The following is a 10,189-nucleotide window of genomic DNA, read 5'->3' on the forward strand; positions in this document are numbered from 1 at the left end:
AGAGAGAGAGTAGACTTAAAGATACACTAAAAAAGAGAGACAGGTTTTAGAGAAAAGATCTGAGACAAAAAGGGTTCAGGGAGAGGAACTGAAAGCTTGGCCTCAGGCGGCGGTCGCTGTCCTTACTCAGCTCGTGTCACTGAGGGAACATGCACTGGCACTGCTTGGAAATTATATTTGAACTCAGAAATGTACATATTCCTGGACACTCATTTCTGGCAGAGAAATTTCAACAATCAAGCTGTTGAAAGGTTTGCTGTAATCGTGGAGGTCCACAAATAATGAGCCCATAAAGAGCTGCACAATGTGATTTAGACTAGCAGGAGGTGTTCCTCAGGTTTTGTTATTTAGAAGCAGGTACAAAAAATTCTGGAATGAACTGGTTGTCATGACATTCTGTTCCATTAACATTTTTTCAATAATGTCTACATATTTCCTCCAGTGCTACACAAGCAGGGCAGTGTGATTCAACAATGAATGACTTTCACCATTCTGACTTTTTTATTTTGTAGCGGTTCTTGTTAACGAATCATTTAAGAAGCCTTTTGAATCCAAGGTTTCACAAACTATTCAATGTGACTGAATCAGTGTTTAAGATGTAAATAAATCTATAATATGACTCCTTCGGATTTTTTCAAATAATTAAATAAAATCAACACTCTCATAATAATCATCAAACTAATGGCTCATATATTGTCCTTCTGTATTAAATAAATTGGCGATGTGATTCTGAAAAAGGCTAAATTAAAAGTTTTTAAAAAATTGAACTCATGATATGTTAATAAGTTTAATAAGTTGATAACATGAGGCGGACTGAATAAACCCTAATATTCTTTTTAATTAGCTGGTAAAATAAAATCAAACAAATACAAACCTGTTCAATAAAAAATGACTGATGAAATCAGCCTTATGATTCATTTTATGTGTCTGACTATTGCCTTCAAGTGCTAGACAAATCAGTAATTTAACTTTTTTCTAAATAATTAGTTTGAAAAAACAGGGAATAAATCAGCCTCAAGCACAAGAACTTTTCATATGTGAATTAATATGTGATTTGGTATGTATAAAAAATTAAATAAACAAAACAGTTATTCATTGACTGAATCTGTCTTCATGTTTTAAATCAATTGTTAATGTGAATTTGTAATTTTGAATTCATTGGCCAGAAAAGCTCATCATTCAGTCAGATGCTCCTGCCTTCAAGGTGTTAATAAAGCAGAAATATGTTTGACTCTTTTGAGTTTGTTTGATCTTCACTCATGTATATAAACATGAATCAATCAAAATACATTTACACTCACTGGCCACTTTATTAGGTACACCTTGCTAGTACTAGGTTGGACCCCTTTTGCATTCAGAACTGCCCTAATCCTTCATGGCATAGATTCAACAAGGTACTGGAAATATTCTTCAGAGATTTTTCTACATATTGACACATTAGCATCACGCAGTCGCTGCAGATTTGTCGGCTACACATCCATGATGCGAATCTCCCGTTCCACCACATGCCATAGGTGCTCTATTGGATTGAGTTTTGGTATCTGTGGAGGCCATTTAAGTACAGTGAACTCATTGTCATGTTCAAGAAACCAGTCTGAGATGATTTGTGCTTTATGGCAAAGTGTATTATCCTGCGATGGGTACACTCAGGGGCGGAGTTTTTTTATTATTATTTTTTTAATTGTTTTTACGTGCAGGCAGCTTTTATCTCTTGCTAGATGTGATATTATGATGACGATAAATAAAAAAAACATAAATAATGAAAATAAATAAATAAAAAATAATAATAATAAATGTTAGGCATTTGGCCCAATCGGCGACGGCCGCCTAATTTCAAGATGGGCCGACCCAATCCAAGGTTACCCAGACGTAATCAAAATCTGGCAAGAATGTCATATTATTTCACTATCTGTACACCAAAATAAATAGTAAATGTGCGTGTCCGTGGGTGGGGCTGTGTCGGTGTGGTAATGTGGGCTGATGTGAATTTTTGTCCCAGTCCGCCCCTGGGTACACTGTGGTCATAAAGGGATGGGCATGGTCAGCAACAATACTCAGGTTGGCTGTGGTGTTGACACGATGCTTCATTGGTACTAATGACCCCAAAATGTGCCAAGCAGCCTGAACTGTTGATACAAGGCAGAACGGATCCATGCTTTCATGTTGTTGATGCCAAACTCTGACCCTACCATTCGAATGTCGCAGTAGAAATCGAGACTCATCAGACCAGGCAATGTTTTTCCAATCTTTTATTGTCCAATTTTGGAGAGCCTGTGCCAAATGTAGCTTCAGTTTCCTGGTCTAGCTAACAGGAGTGGCACCCGGTGTGGTCTTCTGCTGCTGTAGCCCATCTGCCTCAAGGTTTGACATGTTGTGCATTCAGAGATGCTCTTCTGCATACCTCAGTTGTAATGAGTGTTTTTTTTTTTAGTTACTGTCACATTTTTATCAGTATGAACCAGTCTGGCCACACTCCTCTGACCTCTGGCATCAACAGGGCATTTGCCGTCACAGAACTGCCGCTCACTGGATGTTTTCTATTTTTCCGACCATTCTCTGTAAACCCTAAAGGCAGTTGTGCATGAAAATCCTAGTAGATCAGCAGTTTCTAAAATACTCAGACCAGCCCGTCTGGCTGTTTATGTTGAAGAGGTGTACCTAATAAAGTGGCCAGTGAGTGTACATCAGTTTAACACCACCTCACATATTAATTGCATTGTTAATGTGATTCTCTCATGAGCTTGTATATTGAGTGCAAAAATTAAATGTCTTATTTACTGGCTGAATGACTTCATTTAATTATAAAATTAAGTGAATTAAGAAACCACAACGTTTTAAGTTCCCAAAATGACCATCACTATTCCTAGATCCACATCCTTCACAGCAAATATTGAAAGATTACTGTCAGTGAAAATGGCCACAACACTACATCTAAAATCAGAGAGCAATAAATGGGTGATGCTGATCCAAGAACATGTCCTACTTGTGTGAATCGCGTTAAGCGTGAAGAGCAATCTAAAGCGACGTTTGACCTTATTTTTTATCTATTTTGACTCCTGACTCTCTGTCAGTAAGATCTCGCACCCGACTTGAGAGGTACAGCAAGGTGGCGCACCGTGGAAATGCTGATAACGTCTCAAGCCTCAGTGAACCAAGTTCATCTCTCTCATCCGCAACAGTTTGTCTGCCCTCTTCCACTGGATTGCTCCTTTTTGAGTTCTCCATTTTATTTTGTTACCATGACAACCGTCTCTAAGTGAGTCGCCCACATCTCTCGTTCCCTTTCCTCTTTCATTTTTTACTTTCCTCGCAGTGACTTTCATCTTTCTGTCTTCTCGACTCATTCCCCTACTCTTTCTTGCACCATCACTGTGACTCACACTTCTCCACTCTTCAGGCTTAACCCCGTTTTTTTCTCTCTCTCTTTCTCACCAGTGTAATATGTGGTACAGATTTATGTTCAGTCTTTTTCACTACAGTCTGCAATAAAATATTTATACTTCATTCTAAACATCTCCCACTGTATAGAGTTTGAGCAGCTTGCTGAGGTGCTTCAGGTTTTTAGGCTTCCTACATGCTGTCTGTCTACAACTACAACCCCAACAGTTTTTAATAAAGGCTTATTGGCAGGACAACAAAGATCAATACACAAAAGCTTTGTTTAAAAATTGGTTTGTAACAGATTGAACATTAAATCGCCATAAAAGCAGAGAAAAAAAATACTACCTTTATGGGAATGTTTACTTCATCCTTTTTACTAATCAATTGGCTATAGACCATTTTGATGGATGTAAACAAAAACAATGGTCCCAATGTATTTCCTGTTTTACATTGTTAATTTCTAGAGCTTCCGAGAATCCAAAAAGAGCCACATATTAATAAATAATGTTATGACAGCTGTTTTAACGTGAATTTGTTATTGAATTGCCTCTTGTGACAGTTATGAAATAGTTTAATAACAAGCAGGAAATGTTCATGGACCAATGACATTGCCACATTGAAATGGTCTATACGGTCATAAAGTCCTAAAAATAAATGTTCTCCAAGATATTTTAATATTCTGCATCATCCAGAAGTTGTTAAGACTTTTATTTCAGTTTGTGGATGTACTTCCATCTGAAATGGAATATTGCGCAGTGCTTGGGGCTTTTCTTTTTGCGCATCATTCCCTCATAGCAAATTAACGGTAAGAGGGGCTGAGTGTATTTGACTCTGTCTGTATTAAACCCAAAACTACATTTAGAAGGTGTTGAGTTAACTGATAAAAAATGTAATAACAAACACATTGGTAATATTTTTCAGAGCCAAAATAAAATTACTCCAAGAGGCAAGTTTTTCAGGAATTCTATTATAGTTAATATTAATTGGAAAAGAGTCTGGTTAACTCTAGCTGCATCCTAAATGCCACACTATACACTATGCACTCATGCACTATGTACTTATGCACTCACACACCCAACAGCATAGTATATGTAGGCTATGTAGTGTCATCCCAAATGGAGCACTAATGTTTTTTAATAAGCATTTAAACTGTTTCCCTGATGACGTTTGACAGTTGCCAAATTAGTAAAATAAATGACCAAACTATCAAATAATACCTGCCATGAGTAGCGCTGCCTTCACCGTCGGGAGGCGGTATAATCACTCGTAGGTGAATTTTGCGTTCACAATCTAAAATAAAGTTATCCAACATGTGCGCCCGATAGCTCCGCCCAATACATGAGCAAAGCTGCGGTCATTGAGTGCGTGAAGTGTCCAACATTCCACACTTCATTTTAACAGTTCAATAAGTGCATCATTCGGGTAATTCAAGTGCACTTATTTTTAGTGTAAACTTCTATTATTAAAATTAAGGAAACTAATTTTAAAAAACTACATTCTATTTACCCAGTAAAATATTTATCAAAGTACAATATAATCATCTGTAGTTTTTGTAATGCAGATAAAGAGAGCCTATGTCATTTATTGTTTGAATGTAACATTGTAAACAAGAATCTAGCAAAATATATTTTTTTAAATGACAAAACTTAGTTATTCTTTTACATTAAAAAATATTATTTTTTATTATGAAAACAAATCCAACCAAAGTCTTGAATATATTGTTAAATTTCTTTATTTTATTTGCAAAATTTCACATACACAAACAGAAATTTGCTGAGTCATATCCCACATTAACAATTTTTTGTATCGATCTGCAGTTATTTATTTTTACTGGGAAATTGTTGAAAAGCAAAAAATCTGAGATATATATCAATCATTATAAGAGTTTTAGCGATTTTCCTGTTAATTCTTAAAATCATTGTATGTAGAAATTTATTTTTATAATTTCATTTTTTATTCTCATTTATTTTTTACAATTGTTATATTAGTTTTCTTTTCATGTTCATCTTTTATGTTGTGTTGTTGTAAGTATGTTCCTTGATGATTAAAAAAAAAAGCATTGTGAGAAAAAAAGGGGCGTGTTTAGGAATATTGTGGCCGAACTGTCAGACTGATGTCAACAGAAAAAGATCACCACTCTGTGGTCAGACTTTGATTGAAGATTACCAAAACAAACTTTTTTTTTCAGTGGGTTAACCTAATTAACAAGGATTTATTTGTTTAGATAAAGAACATAAATGTGTAATAGCAATGGACTTTAAGAATTAGCAACTTAGGAATATACAATTTACTGTGAAGATCAACATTTTGTAAACATCGCTTCCAGAGTTCACTGACAGCAGATTTCTTAGCTATAACTTTTTTCTGCAAAACATTTTAAGAGATTTCCAGACTGGCTTGGGCAAAAGCTTCACTTACAGTCCACGTTTTCTTAAACTTTGAGACACTGTGTTCAAGACAAACCTTTACAGCGCAGTATACCATTAAACCGAGTGTCCAATAAAAAAACTCTAATCTACCCTGTCATTCACTGTAAACGATTTCTTGTTAAATCAACAGTAAGTTACTGGCAACAATTATCCAGTAGCTGCTGTATTTCATAAAACAGTAACATTACTGTAATACTAATTACATTAGTATTACATTTACTGTAAAATGTAATACATCATTTTACTGTTGTTGATTTTTACTGTAACACCAATTACAGTAGTGATACACATACTGCAAAACTGAAAACAGTATTTTATTGTACATTTTTACCATGAAGAACTACGGTATTTTAACGTTACTTTTATTATTACTGTATAGTATTTTACAGTTATTAAATGTTATTTTATTTTATTTAATAGTGCTACTTTATAATGGGTAAAAATGTTCAAAAATTGCACAAGTGTTATTTTAACTGTTCAAGAAATACAAGAAAAATAAAGAAACTGAAACTTTAACTTCACAATAAAGGTTTATTGTGTAAACCATGCTAAAACAGTAGCAATAATTTAATATAACAAAGCAACAGAACACTAATAAACAATTGATCATTAAAACCAGTCAACAATTAATGCATCAAAAATTATTACAATTTTAAAAACAGGTGAAAATACTGCTACAAGACAGGAAATGATGAAGGCCAAATGATGTGGAAAGGGACAGTGAAAAAGGGCAGCAGCATGATGATGATCCTGCAAAAATGACAGGCAAAATCAATCACTGAAGTAAAAACTAATCATCCCTCAAACCATTTAATTCATTCAGAAACTAAACACTGCACTGTTGTTTTTTTATACATATATATACATATATATATATATATATATATATATATATATATATATATATATATATATATATATATATATATATAAATATATATAACAGTTATAATATATATAACAGTTTTTTTTTATTGTTTTTGTTAGTGAAATACAGTTTGTTGTCAATTCACAATTACACTAACGTTAATGGGAAAAGATCAGCGGGCATTGTTCTTAAAGATTGCTATTCAGGTGTCCACACAGGTGTGTAAAAAATAAAGTCTCATCTTAACTTAATGTCCGACTCTGTATAGCTCGAATATCTGATTCCATGATCACACTACTAGTGCTTCCACGAATTTAAGAGGGGTGAACACAGTTCATTCTCACTTTAAGAGGCTACATATTTAAAATTAAATAAATAAAAATAATCTAATTTAACGTGACTAATGTTAATTAAATACTTTTAGGCTTTTAACACGTATAAATCCACTTCTAACTTACAGATAAGATTGTGTTAGAGAACATGAAAGCCGTGGGTGATTTTTTAAAATAATGCTAATGATGAGTTAGTGATTACTTTGTTTTATGCAAACCAAATATCAGTAAGTATTCATTTTTGGCAAAATCTGCAGAGAGGCTCAGCGACACGAGGAAATGTGTTAAAGTTGAGTAGAGAACTAAAGAGCAGTCTAGCCTACTTCATGAAATGTTTGTGGTAATATTCTGCGGTCAATTCGTATTACTGTATTTTAATATGCAGTAGTGATGGCATGTCAGCGAGACAAATAAACATTTTATCGAGTCATTTCATACAATTTATTTATTTATTTATTTTTTATACAAACCCTCTAGTGACATTTCCTCAAACTAAATCATCATAACATTACTGTGCACAGCATCAGTAAAACGTTGAGAATAATTTAAATACTTAATTTTTTAAAACAGTCACTGCTGATTAGAAACTAACATTAAAGCTAAGCTTACAGAAATCCTGTATGCATGACAATATAAAGATGTATTACTCACTGATGTCGAAGCACTTCCAGGTCATCAGAGATGTAGACAGGACAGAATGTGTGCTATCAAATGCGCACTTGTGCAGCCTTTGTTGGACATCCAGGTAGTATGTTCACCCACACTGTAAGAAACAAAAACAGAAACAATTTATTAAAATGTGAGGGATAGTAAACATGTTTGGTCTACAGAGAGAAGAAAATGTTTACTTTAAGCATTGATCCTAATGAATCTATTTCTAAACTACATTTAACCTTATCACGGAAACAGCATTTTTGAGCTTTTAGACCAGGGGTGCTCAACCTTGTTTGCTTTAAATTAGAATTAAAACAATAAATCTCTATGTCAAATAAAATACTTCAGATCTAAATAAAGCAGGTGCTTTTACCTAAAGGTTCCTTCCCTCCAGTTAGTTTGGCTGCAAATCCCTCCACATCTGTGCTTTATTCGGTTCTTGTCTTAAGAGTAACTGGTGTCGCATTCCAGGTCCATCACAATCTGGGCTAGAAGGACAATATGACAAAAGACAAGACACATATAAATAACTCTCAGAATAAAATATTTAAAGGAATAGTTTACTATTTTGCCACTATTTACTCCACGTGTTTTAAACTAGTTTGAATTTCTGGTAAACACTGAAGCAGATATTTTGAAGAATGTTAGTAACCAGTATCTATTGACATCCATATTTGAACCAAATTTCTTTAACAAATACGAGTTTGTGTTCAACGGAACAAAATAAATATATAACTATTTTGAAACAAGTGGAGTATGCCAAAGATGCTATTATTTTCATTTTGGGGTGAACTGTCCCTTCAATTCAAGTGTCAAGCAATAGTCATAAAAACTGATGTGTCGCTTGAGGAAAACTAAATCAAGTACCTTATTTGAACAAGCAGAATCATTATGCCATTGTATTCAGTGATTCTCTTTTACATTTTCCCACTATAAAACGATAGCTTCAACATGCAATCCATGTTAAGACAAAAATGAATAGCATAAAATAACATATTGAACTAAACTTACAGTTTCCAGGCTGTTTGAAAAAAAAAAAAACACATATGCCCAGTAAAATTGCTAATAAACATAAAGACAACAGTTATAGAAAAAAATGTTTGTCTAATATTTACTCAGAACTTGGTAGGCAAATAGCATAGCCGTGGCTGTTTTAACACCAGATGTTTTTTTTTTTCTTAAAGTTTTCTTAGGAACTGCTGGAAGAAGAAAAAGAGGTTGTACATGAAACTCCTCACAACAAATCTGTGAACAACTTGACATTTAAAAATCTAATCAAAATGAGGAAGACATCAACATTACCTTGAATAATCAAGTGAGGAGTGATTGGTAGCATCAGTTTTTCAACATCAATTACTGTACCTGAAAAACAGATAAATATAATAAGAGTAAAATAAGACTTAACATTAATTAATCTAAATCTATGGTACAACCATACCAATCTGTATGGGGTTAAAATACATTTGTACACAAATCATTCCCTGACCCCATCAATTTCTCTTAGATTAGGATGGATATGACTTTGGCTTATATCTGTGTACTCAGAACGTACACTCACCTCAGGTACACCTGAACACCAAAAATTAAATGTACAATTAATGACACACTATACATCAAGCTCATTAACATTATTGAGAAATAGACAATTAATATGTATTTTGTTAATATTAACGTTAGCTTAAAATAATTCAACTGCATTTAATTTTCAGCTCCATTTAATAAAACAGTTAAGACTCATTTCATTATGAGTTTAGTTTAAATAACTAACTTACAGTTGAAAAATTTTACCATAATGATAGCTTAAGTTAGTCAAAATGACTATGTGAAGACCAGAGCTTACCTTAACGGTAAACGTTTAACTTTTCATGGTGACTTCGCCTTCATCTCAGTGTTGTGCTGAAATAGAGAATTCATTAATGCAGTTACAATAAGTTGAAGTTATGTTTTTCAGGTAACTTAACGTATGGTCAAAAACTCACTCAAGATAAACTTACTGTATCTAATATCTCGCAAACACTACAATGACCGCCTGGCGTCTGTTATTTCTTGTTTAAAATACCGTTTGTTAACGGATAGCGTGACATAACATAAGAACCTACAACTAATGTCACTTGGTTAATTCTTTTAAATTACACACACAATACACAGAAATACTTATAAAACAATCCTTTAACGGACAGAATTTGACTTTAAAACACTTACCGAGGATGAATTCGCTGGATGAAAGACGACAGGTGAATTTCAAATTAGGAGAGCCGTTGCCTGCATGTCGAGTCGTGTCCGTTCGGTTCTATGAATCGGCTCCTTAGTGAACAGTAAACAATTTAATCCGCCTAAAACAGATTCCTTTTTATATATGATTCATTACTATTTCGTTATACTGCTTGGCCACACGCATTTATACACTAATTATACACTAATTGCATATTGCTGAATGTGCTTGTGAACACGTGTGATCAAATAATTCCCGAGCAAACGGTTCAATACGATTCAGAGTCGCTCGAGTGCTGAACCGAGCCAGTGCA

The 10,189-nt window shown here is 33.9% G+C and overlaps 1 long non-coding RNA gene across 2 annotated transcripts; it reads right to left on the minus strand.

Moving 5' to 3' along the window:
* Positions 1–6,321: 6,321 nt before the first annotated feature.
* On the minus strand, positions 6,322–9,987 carry LOC147845654 (uncharacterized). Of its 2 annotated transcripts, none has more exons than XR_015480928.1 (6): positions 9,867–9,987; positions 9,505–9,560; positions 8,967–9,026; positions 8,038–8,152; positions 7,662–7,773; positions 6,322–6,560 (listed from the first exon to the last, which is right to left on the minus strand). It is a non-coding gene; the product is annotated as an uncharacterized LOC147845654 (long non-coding RNA). The 2 variants fall into 2 exon arrangements; XR_015480929.1 differs by lacking the exon at positions 9,867–9,987 and adding an exon at positions 9,659–9,728.
* Positions 9,988–10,189: the final 202 nt, after the last annotated feature.

This window comes from Danio rerio, chromosome 3 (assembly GCF_052040795.2).
Source record: "Danio rerio strain M-AB ecotype USA chromosome 3, GRCz13ab, whole genome shotgun sequence".
Classification (NCBI taxonomy): Eukaryota; Metazoa; Chordata; class Actinopteri; order Cypriniformes; family Danionidae; genus Danio; species Danio rerio.